The sequence below is a fragment of the Mustela nivalis genome, assembly GCF_964662115.1.
Source record: "Mustela nivalis genome assembly, chromosome: 8".
Lineage (NCBI taxonomy): Eukaryota > Metazoa > Chordata > Mammalia > Carnivora > Mustelidae > Mustela > Mustela nivalis.
The window spans coordinates 60,793,071-60,810,186 of NC_139027.1; the positions used below are offsets into that span (position 1 = coordinate 60,793,071).

General features: G+C 41.0%; 1 long non-coding RNA gene across 1 annotated transcript in view; it reads left to right on the top strand.

Moving 5' to 3' along the window:
• Positions 1-6,724, top strand: part of LOC309872487 — a 28,867-nt gene extending 22,143 nt beyond the window's left edge. The window contains exons 3-4 of the long non-coding RNA XR_014315899.1: positions 4,703-6,234; positions 6,578-6,724. This is a non-coding gene — a long non-coding RNA (uncharacterized lncRNA). The remainder of the gene's footprint in view (positions 1-4,702; positions 6,235-6,577) is intronic.
• Positions 6,725-17,116: the final 10,392 nt, after the last annotated feature.

The window sequence follows — 17,116 nt, forward strand, 5'->3', positions numbered from 1 at the left end:
GGGAGGCATCTTATGGGATTGACACCCTTAAATTTATGGAATCTAATGTTCTCCCCAGGTAGATACTGTCAGAATTGAGCTAAATTGTAAGACATCTAGCTGGTGTAACAGAATCATTGGGTGTGTAAAAAAATCCCGTACATCTAGTATCAGAAGTTGTGGGTTTGATAGTAGTATGAGAGTAAAGGAAGAAAACTGAGTTTTTCTTTTCTTTTCGTTCTTTCTTTCTTTTTTTTTTTTTTTTTTTTAAGATTTTATTTATTTGAGAGAGCAAGCAGGAGGAGGAGCAGAGGGAGAGGGACAGACTCCCTGCTGAGTATGGAGCCCTGTGCAGGGTTCGATCCAACAATGAGATCATGACCTAAACCTAAATCAAGAGCCAGTCAACTGACTGAGCCACCCAGGTGCCCCCAAAATTGAGTCATTCTTTACACACTTGGGTCTGACTACATTGAAAGACTCAATGAGAGGGACGCTTGGTTGGTTCAATTGGTTAAGCATCTGCCTTCGACTCAGGTCATGATCCCAGGGTCCTGGGATGGAGCCCTGCGTGGGACTCCTTACTCAGCAGGGAGCCTGCTTCTCCCTCTGCCTGCCACTCTCCTTGCTTGTGCTCTATCTCTTTCTCTGACAAATAAATAAACTATTGAAAAATATAAAATAAAAGACATAATGAGGTTTTCAAATGTTTGTACCTACATATTAGCATCACAGCGAATATGAGTGCTGCACATACAGCCTGATGCTGTTTTGTATTGGTGAGCTGCTAAAGTTGCAATTTTACTACTTTCAGAAAGTTTTCTAATTAAACAATCTTTTGATTTGCACCGTAGTTGCATTCCTGTGGAAATTCAGTGTATATGAAAGCCACATGAACAATATTTCGTTCTTATATGTAAACTGAAATTGTATTCCAGGCTTATGATAAAGTTTTTGCCTACATGCATGTGAATATCAGGTGAGACACTGAGAGATCGTCAGGATGGGGGCCAGCTCTTGGCTGTGCCAACTTTCCCTAGAAGGCATTTCCCTACTAGCACCTCTAACCACCCCCATAGTAAATGCCCATGGTACCCCCAAATCACTTTGACAACCAACAGTTTGGTCCCAGATTTCCAAAATATTCCAAGTGGTTTGAAATAGTGGTTTTGAACTTTTGGTGGTCTTAAGAATCATTTGGAGAGCTTATTTGGAACACACATTCCTTGGCCCCATTCTCAGAAATTCTGATTCAGTACAAAGGGGAAGGGCTCAGGAATCCATGTTTTTTTATTGACTGTCTTAAAAGTTCTGTCCCTCAGGGCACGTGGGTGGGTCAGTGGGTTAAAGCCTCTGCCTTCGGCTCAGGTCATGATCCCAGGGTCCTGGGATCGAGCCCCGCATCAGGCTCTCTGCTCAGTGAGGACCCTCTTCCCTTCCTCTCTCTCTGCCTACTTGTGATCTCTGTCAAATAAATAAATAAAATCTTAAAAAAACAAAAAGTTCTGTCCCTCAACACTGACAAGCTTTGCTCTTCACTAGAGCCATGATATTCAACTTACTGTGCTCCTACTACAGAAGCCATGACATAGCTGGGGACAAATTTGGCCCATAAGAACCACGATATGTAGAGATGTTCATCTGGTACATTTATGTTTTAAGGCCATACAAGTTGTAGTAGTATTTTTGGCAATACGTTTTATTGCTATTGGTTTATGACACCAACATAAGTAAAAATTCCATTAGCAGTTGAAAATTGTAATAATGCCGTTGAGTATATTCTTAGTACTGAAATAACTATGTAACACAGAAGTGAGTCTTAGAAGTCAAGTGATAATTGGTGATTTATCAAAAATTTATCATTTTTTATGCAAAAAAGCAATAGATAGTGGTAGGTGAGGTTAGGGGAAGTATTTGGAGGAGACAGGGGAGCCCCAGGTTAATGCTAGCCTACCAAGGAGTTCAAAGGGACAATGGAGCCAAAAGGGAATGGTATCCTACACTTGCAAGTGAACATCACAACTGAGAGGGGCTCAATTTAATGATTAATAGGAAAACCCAATACCCCACCTAGATGACATCTGTTTTCCACAACAAGTTGAGAACCAAGCCTGGCTCTGGGGTTTGATCAAAGGTTTTTCTTGTGAGCAGAGATATAGTTCATCCATTAGGCTCCCCGGGCACTCTTTCCCCAGGAGCAAGTTGTTTGGGAGGAAATAAGAAGACTGTTCTATGGATAAGAAGTCAGGCAGAGTGAGGGAGAGAATCTTGAATAATATTATTTATGAAGACTATGAGAAAAGTCTGTTGACTTATCCTTGTATCATAACTAAAGGCCTGGCTTTGCAAATAACACAGACCTAGATTTAAATCTTAGCACGGCCATATTTTAAACATGGGATATTGGACAAATCATTTAACCTCTCTGTGTTTGTCTGCTCATCTATAAAATGGAGGTGATAACAACATAGTGACTGTCTCACAGACTTGTCTCGAGGACAAAATGGCATCCTCTTCTGACAGAGGAAAAATGTTTTTAAAACGGTAGCAGGCTTTTTTCCTCTTTTATTATAAAAATTTTCAACATGCAGGAAAATTGAAAGAATTTTTCAAGGACCATCTATATGCTCACCAACTAGATTCTACCATTAATATTTCAGTACACTTGCCTCATCACCTGTCTAGCAACTTTTCTATCCCTCTATCCACCACTCATCTATCTTATTTTTTTAATGTATTTCCAAATCGATTGTCAGCACTGGTACACTTCTCCCTAAGTACTTCAGCACATAGAAGCAATTGTATTTACACTTCTCTAATAACCACAATGAGGGATGCCTAGATGGCTCAGTCAGTTAAGTGTATGCCTTTGGCTCAGGTTGTGATCCAGGGTCCTGGGATCGAGTCCCACAGTGGGTTCCTTACTCAGGGGGGAGCCTGCTTCCCCCTCTGTCTGCCACTCCTCTGTTGGTGTACTCTCTCTCTCTCTCTCTCTCTCTCTCTGACAAATAAATAAATAAATAAATAAAATCTTAAAAAAAATAATAACCACAATGATCTTGTTCAGATTCAATGTCTCTCCTTCAAATAGTGCTGGATGAACATTGCCAAATTGCTTCTCTTTGATACCCCTTATATCTGTGTTACCTTCTCTCTGCTGCACAGTTTATGTAGATATTTTACATCAATTTAGGCAACAACGTTATTTTACAAGAAAGTAAGCCTTATCAAGACTACACTCATGGCACCTGCTGGGACAGTCGGTGGAGCATGTGACTCTTGATCTGAGTTGTGAGTTGTGAGTTTGAGCCCCACATGGGTGTAGAGATAATTTAAAAATAAAATCTATTTTTTTAAAATAAAATCTTTTAAAAAGGGATGCCTGGGTGGCTCAGTCATTTAAGCATCTGCTTTTGGCTCAGATCATGATCCAGGGTCCTGGGATGGAGCCCTGTGTTGGGCTCCCTGCTCAGCAGGGAGTCGGCTTCTCCCTCTCACCCTCCCCTCTGCTCTCAGTCTCACTCTCTCTCTCTCTCAAATAAATAAATAAAATCTTTTTAAAAAGGAGGGGAGGACTATACTCTAGTCCCATTTAGAGTACTCTCAAGTCAGGACAGATAATTGTAATAGTTGGACTCAGCCATTAGGAGTGGATTTTACCTGTGCAATTGGCAACCCCACCCTCTTCCTGTTCCCACTCTTCCCCTGCTTACTTATTACTTGGTAAGCATTATTTAAGATCTCTGAAATCCTCTTCCATGAATTGAAGAAGTTGTAAAAGACAAAAGTCAGGGGGAAAACACCTCATAAAGGGCAAGGATTAGGATGTACAGATCAGTTCTGAAAAGCCCTAGAACCATTTCCACTTTTTTCAGCTTTCTAAAGCATTCTTTTATATGGTTGCAGTACTCATAGCAGGAGATAATACTTAAACAGAGCAGATGTTATTTGGATAAGTGGAGAGAGGAGAAGAAGAGAAAGAGAAAAACTGAGTGTTGGAGAGACCAGGACTAGGGAAGCAGAGGGCATGTGGCACAGAGTCAGCTGACTTCTCTTCTTTTCTGTCTTAACTGTAGCTTGGTATATGGTTGCTCAGCTGTGCTGTATCTCCCAGCTTCCCTTGGGTAGAGATGATATGTGCTTGCCCATTCCTAGGCAGAGACTTTCAGATAGTGAGCCTGCTTTTTCGCTTTTTCAAGGGCTAAAAAGATGTCCTCTGATCCATATTCAGCCCTATTATTGAGGACAACATCTTGGAGATTATGATTGAGGAACAAGGTAAGCAGCTTGGAACTCAGACACTAAATTAAGAAATGAATTTCTGAGGCTGCCTGGGTGGCTCAGTGGGTTAAGCCTCTGCCTTCAGCTCAGGTCATGATCTCAGGGTCCTGGGATCAAGTCCCGCATCAGGCTCTCTGCTAGGCAGGGAGCCTGCTCCTTCTTCTCTCTCTCTCTCTACTTGTGATCTCTCTCTGTCAAATAAATAAAATCTTAAAAAAAAAAAAAGAAATGAATTTCTGTGTTTTCTGAGCCATTTGGGTCTCTTTGTTATAGCAACTAGCATAACACTAATATGAATGTATTTTGAGAAACAGAAAAATAAAGGTAAATTTTGGTAATGGAAGGATTCGAAATGCTGGGAGGAATGGTTTAGTTTTATCTTGTAGATAGTAGAGAAAATTGCAATTGCAAGTTCTGGTTTTTTTTGTTTTTTTTTTTTAAGGTAAACTCTACACCCAGCATGGGCCTTGAACTAACAACCCCAAGATCAAGAGTCTTACGCTCCACCAACTGAGCCAGCCAGGAGTCCTCAAAATTCCAAGTTCTTAATCCAGATAGTGCTATGATGAAGGAAATGAGACTGGTAGTATGAAAGCCTCCATGAAGAGGTTATTGCTGTGAAACAAACATGAGCCTGAAGCAGACCAGGATGTTGAATGTGGAAATGAAGGAAAAATGAAGAGGAAGAAAAATAATTAAGAGAAATTACAAAGAGAAGGTATAGACCTTGGTGACCTTGGCTTGGCCTTGGCTTGGCCTTGGCTATAGGGAATTAAGGAGAACCAGGAGGCAAAGAAAAGTCTCAAATATCTAACCTGGAAAAGTGCTGATACAGCAGGAATCGCTGGCAGAAAAATGAAAATATGGAGATTAAATTAGAAAAAAATCATAAATAGAGTGTGGCAGCAGACCTAGATCCCTCCATCACCAATGTTGCCTCTAGTCCCTCCTATCCAACATGAGTCCATGTACCACCATTTCTAAAGCAAACTTCAGGGGCAAGGGACAGTCCCTAAAGGAAGGACTGTAGCTCTGAGAAACCTGCCCACTCACCTATTTTCATTTAAGGAACTGAAACATAAGGCTTGTGAACACCCAGAGAAATGAAATCTTAGTACATGAGAACTCTAAAAGCGATTCTGAAACACTCATTTTTCAAAATATTCATTCATTTTTCAAATGCCTCTCTCTCTGTAATCTCTATGTTCATATTGTTTGAGCCCTACAGGATTACATATGCTAGTTTTGCATGTATCACACTGCCTGTAAGTATGACACAGCATACTAACTTGGTTTCTGTAACAGAGTACTACCCGATGTTTCACAAACATGAGGTCCAATAATTACTTGCACAGATTTAGAATTAGCATTTTTCAGAACTGGTAATAAAGCCATCATTAAAGTCATATGACGTTTCTGATATGTCTCAACAGAGTTAAATTTTAGGTTGGAAGGAACCTTAGAGAAATTGAGGCATAGAAAACTTGAGTACTTTGCCCATGTTCACGGAGCTAATTAGTTGCTGAGTTGAGACTTGAAATTAGACCTCCAAACTCTTAGTTTGGATCTTTTCTCCCCTACCACAATGGGTTTCCAAATGTGATCTAAAACATAAAGCAATATAAAAATATTCATTAGCTAACAACTAGCAGCCATAATCTCACTAAGAAAAATGCTAACATATAGAGTGCTTAGCAGTCATAGGCCTTATATCTTTTAAGATTCTCGTTTTTCCCCAAGAGTTCTTAATTCAGCATCTCTGTGGAAAAAGTAAAAATAGCTCCTTTAACATGTTTTATTAAAGGCACTGTGTCTTATTCATCATTTGTTCTCTCTAAGGTTTAGCACAGTGCTCTGAGTATTGTAGCTGCTCAGTAAATATCATTTTTTTAATATCATTTTTTTAAAAAAGATTTTATTTATCGGGGCACCTGGGTGACTCAGTGGGTTAAAGCCTCTCTGCCTTTGGCTCGGGTCATGATCCCAGGATCCTGGGATCGAGCCCTGCATCAGCCTCTCTGCTCAGCGGGGAGCCTGCTCCCCCCACCTCCCCCCTCTCTGCCTACTTGTGGTCTCTGTCTGTCAAATAAATAAATGAAATCTTTAAAAAAAAAGTTTCTGATGGTAATATTTCTAGGTCAAAGTTAGAAATAATGAAATCGAGTAAGTAAGATACTATAAAAAGTTAAGTTAATGATTATCAGAACTGTATCTGAAGACCAGCTCTTCAAATAAATAAATAAATCTTTTTAAAAATTTACAGCATCGAGGGGCACCTGGGTGGCTCAGTGGGTTAAAGCCTCTGCCTTCGGCTCAGGTCATGGTCCCAGGATCCTGGGATCGAGCCCCGCATCGGGCTCTCTGCTCAGCAGGGAGCCTGCTTCCTCCTCTTTCTGACTCCCTCTCTGCCTACTTGTAATCTCTGTCTGTCAAATAAATAAATAAAAATAAAAATAAATTTACAGCATCGAAAATATACATCTAGATCATTCTAAAGACATATTGGGGAAAAGAAAAATGACCTGTAATTCTACCTCACTAATACAGATGTCACCAATGTGCTGGTGTGAGAATGTATGTATGTATTCCCTTCTAGAGCTTTTTTATATACAAGCTTTGATGTATTTCTTCTGCTATTATTTGGTCATAGCAAAAAACTAAAGCACAGGAAATGAGACTAAATTAAAATGACCTCACCCCCAGCTCTGCAAAAAAATATCCAAGAGTAATGGTTGGATGTGTATCCTCGCATAACTTTTTTTTTGTTTATTTTATAAAGCTACAATCATGAATGGTATACATACATAAAATTTGGTAGCCTTTTAAAAAAATATTATTCATATTTTCCTGTGTTGCTATAGTTTTATGTGTGTGTATTTGGGGATTTTTTGTTTGTTCGTTTGTTCGCTCCATAGTTTTTATACTAACCTGTTTAGGAAGGATGTTGTGGGATGTCTGGGTGGCTCAGTTGGTTAAGCATCTGCCTTTGTCTGAGGTCCTGGTCCCAAGGGTACTGGGATTGAGCCCAGCATGGAGCCCCTTATTGGGCTCCCTGCTCCCTGGAGAGCCTGCTTCTCCCTCTCCCCTCTGCTTGTGTTCTCATTCTCTTGCTTTCTCTCTATCAAATAAATGAATGAAATATTTAAAAATTTTTTTTAAAAAGGAAGGAAGTTGACTAGAGAATGGATGTCCTAGGAAACTGGAAATTGTTCCAAAGTTTATAGGTCTTAATGAGGTTAAAAACCAGATTTTGCATGACAAGTTGGAAAAATAGGGAATTATGATCTGAAAATTAGGCTTTCTAAGTTGCAGCATAAGAAAGGCTTATATTTGTTAACTAACAACTGAGATTGAAGACAAACATGACTTTCATCCAATAATTTAATTATTCTAACTATTTCATCTAATATTTACAGCCAACTATCAAAAACTCTAATGAGGTTCAAAATGTAATAAACCCGATTTTGGATTTTACAGATGATACTTTTTCATTTTTATAGCAAACATATATACGTTTACCTATATTTAGTCATATTAAAAATTGTAGATCAAGATCATAAATCATAAAATAATACTTCAATATTATTGGGTATGTTTTGAATACATTTTTTGTCTTAAAGGTGATATGATGTAGGTTGCATCCTTTCTCTAAGTGGTTGTTTTTGGGTTCTGCATATATAAATGAAAATTAATGGGGTGCGTGGGTGGCTCAGAGGATTAAGGTCTCTGCCTTCAGCTCAGGTCATGATCCCAGGGTTCTGGGATCAAGCCCCGTGTTGGGCTCCCTGCTCAACAGGAAGCCTGCTTCTCCCTCTCTTTCTGCCTACCTCTCTGCCTACTTGTGATCTCTGTCTGTCAAATAAATAAAATCTTAAAAAGAAATTAAACTTAATAAATATTGAATTAACCAATGATTAACCCAAACACTGTGCTAGACCCTTGGAATATAGAGAAGAAATTATGCATCGGCACTGAAGACCTTCCAGCTAGGACACAGACCTGCCATTCAATATAGGATATTTAGAGCTGAAATATTGACAGAGTATGATAAAGCATGGAGTCTTTTCTCCTGCTTTGCTGAGCCCAGAAGACCTGCCCTTCTGTCCAACACAGTATCACACTTTGTCACGTAGGCCTCAAATAGGACTGCTTATGCACAAAGTCTCACAAAAATCTATCATGAATATGGTTCCTTTATCTTTTGGCTCTAACTTCCTCCTCTGCTGTGACTCTAAATCATCATCAGGCTGGTGGTGATAGTGACAGACATTTCCCATCTCCTCAACTGGCCTTTTTTTCTCATCTGTCTCTTGAACCTCCTTATACCAGGACACTTTCATATTTCTGCAGCCCCAAAGCAAATTTCACCATATAAATGAGCTCCTGTTGGAGGAAGTAGAGAGTGAAAGTGGCATCTAACTTCATTTTTAGCATTTGAGCTCTAATGAGAACACCCTGGTAATCCAGGAGAGAAAACTCATGGGCTCAACAACATGGAAGATGTACAAGACTAGAGGCAGGTGACTGTTAGGGAAAATAGTTGTAATAATGGTGGGGAGAGAAGGTAAGTGTGTGATTTGAGGCAGTGGCTTTGGAAAATAAATATTTGGGGCGGTAGGAAAATAGAATTTCCAGGTTTCTTCTTTGAGGAACTGTATTAATTATGGCGCCATTCAGTGATCTAGGAGGAATGATCCAGGGAAAAGGGGTGTCTCCTTTTGTATTACAGTAAATCCTAGTATTAAAAGGCCCCCGTCGGGTGCCTGGGTGGCTCAGTGGGTTAAGCCGCTGCCTTCGCTCAGGTCATGATCTCAGGGTCCTGGGATCGAGTCCCGCATCGGGCACTCTGCTCAGCAGGGAGCCTGCTTCCTCCTCTCTCTCTCTCTGCCTGCCTCTCTGCCTACTTGTGATTTCTCTCTGTCAAATAAATAAATATAATCTTAAAAAAAAAAAAAAGGCCCTCGTCTATCATTCTTTCTCCTCTTCCCCCTTTTCATGAGCTTTGATTTTGTTTGGCTTATCTACCCTGCTACAAATGCCATCTTCGTTTTTAACTCAATCACGATAGTCCCATCTTGAGCCAAAGAGTGGTTTAGGAATTGGCAAATGATACAATTCTGACTGATATAGGAGGGGAAATTTGCTAGGGAGATTCTGGAATACATGTTTTTTTTTTTTTTTTTTCATTAATGAAAAGAGATACCCAGGAATTCCCTGGACTTTGTTGTGTCTGCATGTGACAAGTAAACTAGAGAATCCATTTTAAGACCACGAATTAAAATAAAAATAAAAAAAAAAGATTTAGAAGGAATCTGAGTTTTTGATGACATGGTTAGCTACTGAGTTGGAATCATCTCACCTCAGACTGCTTGTTATATGAGGTAATAAATACTCCCATATGGTTCAAGCCAGTTCAGTTGAGGCTCCTGTTTGCAGCCCAGAATGATTTAAGAAGCACAGAACTGTCCCTAAAAGAGAATTCTAGCTAGGCTTGTAATTACTTGGGAATAAGATCTTTGGGTCTAGAGCCTCAATAGTCCAACCAATGGCCAAGAGCAGTTCATATTGAGAAGGTGTATCAACTCTTTGAGGTCTGAGATCTCTGAAAATGGTCTCCACTAAAATATATTATTTCTTTAAAGTAGGCATTTAATTCTATCAATAGTAAGTTAAGATAGTACTTTAATTTTCACTTCCTATATTATAGTTACTGTATACATACTGTTGCTTAATACTACTGAGAGATTCAGAAATAGAACCCAGCACCTAGGCCAAAATGGAAGTTCACAACTTCAACAAAGCCCTTTGAGAAAAAGTACAGGAAATAAAAGTCAACCAAACAGGAAGTAAGCAGAGTAGAACACAGCAGCCGGAAATATTTGAGCCTCACATAAAAATTAATCTATCTGCAGAACATATACGACCCAAGCAAAACATTTAAAGCTGAAATCTTTAATTTGTAAATATTTTTTTAATCTTTTTGTTTTAAAGATTTTATTTATTTATTTGACACAGAGAGAGCACACAAGCAGGCAGAGTGGCAGGCAGAGGGAGCGAAGCAGGCTCCCTGCCAGACTTGATCCCAGGACCCTGGGATCATGACCCGAGCCAAAGGCAGATACCTAACCGACTGGGCCACCCAGGAGTCCCAATTTGTACCCATTTAAACACAAGGAAGTAAAAGTAAGAGAGAAATAAGGTGTCTCAGTAGAGTTAATTATTACATAAACCAAAGAAATGTCTTCTGCATAGATAATGGCAGTTGGAAACCTTTCTGCGAATTCTCTGAGCCTTCTCTCAGAAGGAGGTGGATAGTGTGGCACCTCCCTTTGAATCTGGACCAAATCTTAAGGACTGGTTGACCAGTAAATTATAATGGAAATAACTTACATGACTTTTCAGGCTAGGTCCTAAAAGGTGGTGCAGGGGCACATAGGTGGTCATGTGGTTAAGTGTCTGACTTGATTCCAGCTCAGGTCATGATCTCAGGGTTGTGATATCAAGCCTTGCTTGAGATTCCATACCCTGCTTAAGGTTCTCTCTCTCTCCTTCTGCCCCTCTGCCCAAAGGTGGCACAGATTCTACCAGGCTTGTTGGACCCCATGTTAGAGCCATGAGACACAGTGTAAGAAGTATTACCACACTGAGGTCACCATCCAGTGAGGAAGCATAAACTAACCCACACAGACAGACCATACTGAGAGCCCACCTTACATGGTGAAAGAGAGATGCCCAGGCATCCCACACTCTGCCAATGCCCACTCTTTTAGCTCCTGCAACCGCAAGAGAGATCCTAAGGCAGAACCACCTAGTGGAACCCTTCCTGAATTCCTGACCCACACAAACCTTGAGAGATAATAAGAGGTTTGTTGTTTTAAGCCAATGAACTTGGGGTTTGTTATGCACCATAGATATGCACCATAGATAACCAGAACAATAGATGAGTTGATTTAAATGCTATGGCTCTTTATTGATTAAGGAGAGAACCCAAGGGCCCATTTTCTAATGAACTCAATAGAGTTAATCACCATGACAAGCAAAGTGAAGATTGGTTTTCTGTCAGAGGATCTGTTACCAATAATAAAAGCAAATAATCCGTGAGACCAAGTAAGATTCTTTAAAAATCTAAATTCTGAAAGAACTTCATCTTAGTTAATATGACATGTTTAAAGATTATGCTACATTTCTCAAGGGCAATTTGTGTTAAGTAATTTTCTTTTTACCACTTTTTATTCCTATTTCAGAGATTCATATTACAGTAGTTCCCCCACCCTCATCTTTGGTTATATGTGGGGATATGTCCTATGACTGCCAGTGGATGCCTGAAACCATGGCTAGTACTGAGCCATATATGCACTATATCCTTTCCTGTACAAACATCCCTATGTTAGAGCTTAATTTGTAAGTTAGACACAGTAAGAGATTTTAACAGCAATGATGAATAATGAATGGAACAATTAGAACAATATACTGTAATAAAAGTTATGTGAATGTGGTCTCTCTCATTCTCTCTCAAAATAGCTTATGTGCTGTACTCACCCTTCCTCTTCTCGTGATGATGTGAGATGATAAAATGCCTACGGGATGAGATGATGTGGAAATCGTGAGGCGTTGTGACTTAGCATTAGGCTACTATTTTTCCTTCTGACAATAGGTCATAGGAAAGATTATCTGCTTCCAGACCGCAGTTGACCATGGGTAACTGAAACCATGGCAAGGCAAAACCTCTGGTAAAGCGGTTGGTTGGGGGGGGGGGGTGTCTACGGTACCAGCAAACTACGAGAGATGTTTGGGCTGATTTCTGTCTTGTCAACTCAGCTGCTCAAAGAGCTACAAGCTAGGAGGCTCAGTATCCCTGTCCATTGGGGTCCAGTTTCCTGATCTCAGGATGTTTAGTCACAGAGCATTTTTGTAAGGGGAAGTCCAAGACATTTTTAGTCCGCATAGGGCATGTAGCTAGTGGGGCCTCAACTATGGGCTAAATTTCAAGATAGGAAAGACTTATGTCAGAGAAGTCAAAGCCACCTACAGCTCATGCTTCTGGTATTAGTTCTTGTTCTTGTTTTAAAGTATTGAAAGAAAAAAAAATAAAAATTAAGATCAACCAAAGCAAGTAAAGAAAAGTAACATGGAACATGTCTATAAAATGACTAATATGGGGCGCCTGGGTGACTCAGTGGGTTGACCCTCTGCCTTTGGCTCAGGTTGTGATCTCAGGGTCCTGGGATCGAGCCCTGCATTGGCTCTCTGCTCAGCAGGGAACCTGCTTACCCCCCTCTCTCTGCCTGCTGCTGTGCCTACTTGTGATCTCTCTCTCTGTCAAACAAATAAATAAAATCTTTTAAAAACAAATGTCTAGAATAGACAGATCCAGAGAGACAGAAAGTTGATTAGGTGCTCCCTAGGGCTAGAGTCTGCTTGAGATTCTCTCTCCCTCTCTCTCTGCCCCTTCCCCCAACCCCCCCACCATTCTCTCTCTCAAATAAATAGATCTTTTTGAAAAAACATAATAGTAATTGAGTGTAATTTTTTTTTTTTATAATACAGATCTGTTGATGACAAACATTGAATTCTTTTTTGGGAGATAACATTTCACTTAACTGAGGTTTGAAGTTAATATTCTCTATCCTTAAATTTATTGCAGACATTCTGAAGAAAAGAGTTCTTACTTCATGAACCATGTAAAAACAGGCAGTGAGCTGGGTTTGGCCAATGGGCCATAGTTTGCCAATTGGTGTTCTTGAGGACTATATTCCTAAAGGCTGGTTTATTAGTTTCCATGGCTTCTGTAACAAAGTACCACAAACTGGGTAGCTTAAAACAACAGAAATGTATTGTCTCATGGTTCTAGAGATAATAGAGATAATCTGAAATCAATGTTGCAGAGCTATGCTCCCTCCAAAGGCTCCGGGGGAGAATACTTCTCTGCCTCTTCCAGCATCTGGTAGCCCTAGGTGTTCTTGGCTTGTGGCAGTGTCTCTCTCATCCCTGCCTCTGACTTCTTGTGGCCTCCTTTCCTCTGTATCAGTGTCTGTGTTTATTCTCCTATTCCTATAGGGACACCAATCATACCCTAATTCAATGTGACCTCATTTAACTAAATACATTCGCAATGACCTATTTCTAGATAACAGGACATTCACTGGGACTGGACTTGAACATATCTTTTTGGGGTACACAATTCAGCCCACAACAGCAACAAACTTGGGTAGAGAGCCCTGGAGGATACTGGGGTCAAAGGTGTCTTCCTGGGGCACCTGGGTGGCTCAGTGTTTAACCCACTGCCAGTGTTTAAGCCTCTGCCTTCGGCTCAGATCATGATCCAGGGTCCTGGCATCGAGCCCCACATTGGGCTCTCTGCTCAGCAGGGAGCCTGCTTCCTCCTCTCTCTGCCTGCCTCTCTGCCTACTTGTAATCTCTGTCAGTGAAATAAATAAATAAATAAATAAATAAATAAATAAATAAATAAAATCTTAAAAAAAAAAGGTGTCTTCCTTATTACGTATCTCCAAGAACAATGATGCTATTATTGACCTCCAGATATGGCTCAGTTCTCAACCTAGGGAGCACTTGCAAACCTGGAGCACACCCTTCATGGTTCCTACAGCTCCAAAACCTTGATCAGTTACTTTTTTGTCTTAAGGCCCTTAGATACTGTAGTTAGGTGCTTTCATTTAAAAATATGTCACTTAAGGGGCGCCTGGGTGGCTCAGTGGGTTAAAGCCTCTGCCTTCAGCTCAGGTCATGATCCCAGGGTCCTGGGATCAAGCCCTGCATCAGGCTCTCTGCTCAGCGGGGAGCCTGCTTCCCCCTTCTCTGTCTGCCTGCCTCTCTGCCCGCTTGTCATCTCTGTCTGTCAAATAAATAAATAAAAATCTTTAAAAATATGTCACTTGGGATGCCTGGCTTGCTTTGTCAGTGGAGCGTGCAACTCCTGATCGTGTGGTCATAAGTTCAAGCCCCATATTGGGTGTAGAGCTTACTTAAAAAAAAAAAAAGGTAAGAAAAAAAATGTCACTTACTATTAGAAAAAATGACTAGAATTCATTCTATACTGGAATGAATGTTTTGTTAGCTATTTTGAACTTTTGGAAGCTTCATGATACATTTGAGACTCTAGAAAAGGGCAAATTTTTGTCTCTTATAGTGTGTTTACATCTTAAGACTTTTTAAAAAAGCCATTATTACAGTCCCAGCAAGAGTTAATGGTGGCTTATACCAAGGTTGCAACAGATGGAGAGAGGATGGGTGGATTAATGATCTGTTCAGAGGCAGGATCTATAGTATTTGAAAATTTGTATATTTCAGGGTTAAGAAGGTTTCAAGAATGACTTTCTGGTTTCCAGCAACTGGGTGGAGAATGGATAGGATGAAATAGGGAACATTGGAGAAGGTTGGGGTAGAAAGACGTAGATCATAAGTTTGTCATGGATATATTTGTTTTGAACAGCTTGCTAAACAATATAGCTTTTATTTATTTATTTATCAGAGAGAGAGAGAGAGAGAGAGAGCGTGCACAAGCAGGGGGAAGCAGCAGGCAGAGGGAGAAGCAGACTCCCCTCTGAGCAGGGAACCTGATGCAGGACTCCATCCCAGAACACGGGGATCATGACCTGAGCCGAAGGCTGACGCTTGAATAACCGAATGAGCCACCCAGGCATTCCAAACAATATAGCTTTCTATAGGGAGCTGAAACTTGAGATATAAATATGGGAGTGGTTGTGGGATTTAAGGGGACCCATGAATAATGCCTCCTATCTTCTGAATTCAGAGCAACAGAGAAATAGATCTTAGGGAACAAAATCCCAGCTTTTTAATTAATTAATTAATTAATTATATTATATTATATTATTTTAATCTCAGCTTTTTAATTGGTTAAAACTGGATTGTAGAATACAGCTTTGATTAGTAGACAAAACTGGGTTTTTAAATATCTTTCCACTGAATTTAAACCTATTGGCTACCAACGGCAGACACCCTGTTGCAGAAACAGAGCCAGGCCCAACAAAATTGTGCTTTGTGGGAGAAAGGACTGGGTGCCTGCTGCAGGGGCACATATCCGGACAGAGAGGAGGAGAGGCACCAAGCTGTGTGTGAGTCACTCCTCCTGGGGCAAGGACTGTGTGTTTCAGCAGGAAACACATGGTATACTCAAAGAGATAATTGAGGGGAATATAGCAAAGGGATTATTTACAGAGGCCTGGGCAAGGTTAAGGGTACCAACAGAGGACACAGAAGCATCCAGGAACTCTATAGAGGGAAGTTCTCGTGAGGATCAGGGAAGGGAGCTCTTACCAGAACTCAGTGAGAGCTCTAGCCAAGGCCGAAATGCTGCCAAACAGGACTGTGGCAGAGGAAAGAAACCAGTGCCAAAACTGGCCCTGACTGCTCCCAGGGGGAGGGGAGGCTGTGGGGGAAGAGAAACACCTGCCTACTTGCTTGTCCCACCATCTGAACTCGCTCCTGTCGACCAGACCCCCAGGAAACGAGGGGACTATCATGACCATGGAATGTAGTCCATAGCAGTCAGCCTGCCCAGGCACAGAGCTGGGCAGAAAGGGGTGGGGAACGGACAATCAGAAAATCAGCAGCGTGTTGTTAGTGAGGACTGGAGAGGAGGCAAGCGTGGTCCCTCTGTGCTTCCGTCATGGCAGGGGACTTCCTGAAGCGAGGATTAGAAACCTGTTGTCCTGCTCCCACCTTTATGAGGCCACCCTCTACGCCGACACCCTACTCTCCAGTGTTTCTTTGGGTTCCTTTGTCAATTGATAGGTAATTTAGCCTTTCCTCCAAGAAGGCTCTGAAATGGGAGCAGAACAGTTCTTTAATTAAATGCCCAGTGCCCCCTACGGTGAAAAGAGGATCACTATCCTCATTCCTGTCTCGTATTTGCTCAGCTGTTTTTTTGTCCAACGGGTTTGCCAGAAGCTCTGCAATGGGATCAGGTGACAATATAAACACATGACAATATGATGTTTGACAGTGATGCAATACCAACTAAGTTGAAATGTCCCAAATAAACTTCCATCACAGAGTTTCATCAATACTAAGAGGTGAGCTTTTTTTCCACCTCCACATTTTAACCTCTATAAAATGGGGAGTCAAATGACAATCTCATTTGCCAGGCAGCTGTTACAATGGACGTGTCATTGCCTGCCATGTGCATCAAAACTGGAAGAACGGGCATCAGCAGCTTGGAAGAAAACCCAGCAGACGGAGCAGAGCACTTTTGTAAAAAGCTCCATTGCCAGTGCTCTTGATGATGCAGAAGGTGACACTGTCTGCGATCACACAGGCCACTCTGATTTAAAAAGTGGCCCAGCCATAGGGACAGAAGGTGAATTAGTGGTGGCAGGTAAGAGAGTAGGCGCACTGGGCTGGGGGATAATGGCTAATGGGTGTAAGGTTTTTTTGGGGGGTGATGGAGACATTCTGGAATATGTAGTGATGATGGTAAGCATATTAAAAACCATTGAACTGTATATTTTCAAAGGGTGAATTTTGTGGTATGAGCATGAGATCTCAATTTTTGAAAGGTAATTTGAAACCTGAGGGGAAGCTAGTTAGTACATATACAGGAACTCTTTTTTTTTTTTTTTAATTTGTTTTTCTGGCAGAGAGAGATAGCGAGAGAGGGAACACAAGCAAGGGGAGTGGGAGAGGGAGAAGCAGGCTCTCCGCTGAGCAGGGAGCTGGCTATGGGGCTCTATCCCAGGACCCTGGGATCATGACCTGAGCCAATTGCAAATGCTTAACTGACTGAGCCACCTAGGCGCCACTATAGGAACTGTTTGTGCTATTTTTGCAAGTTATTGTGAGTCCAAAGTTATTTCAAATCAAAAAGCTTGAAGGAGGG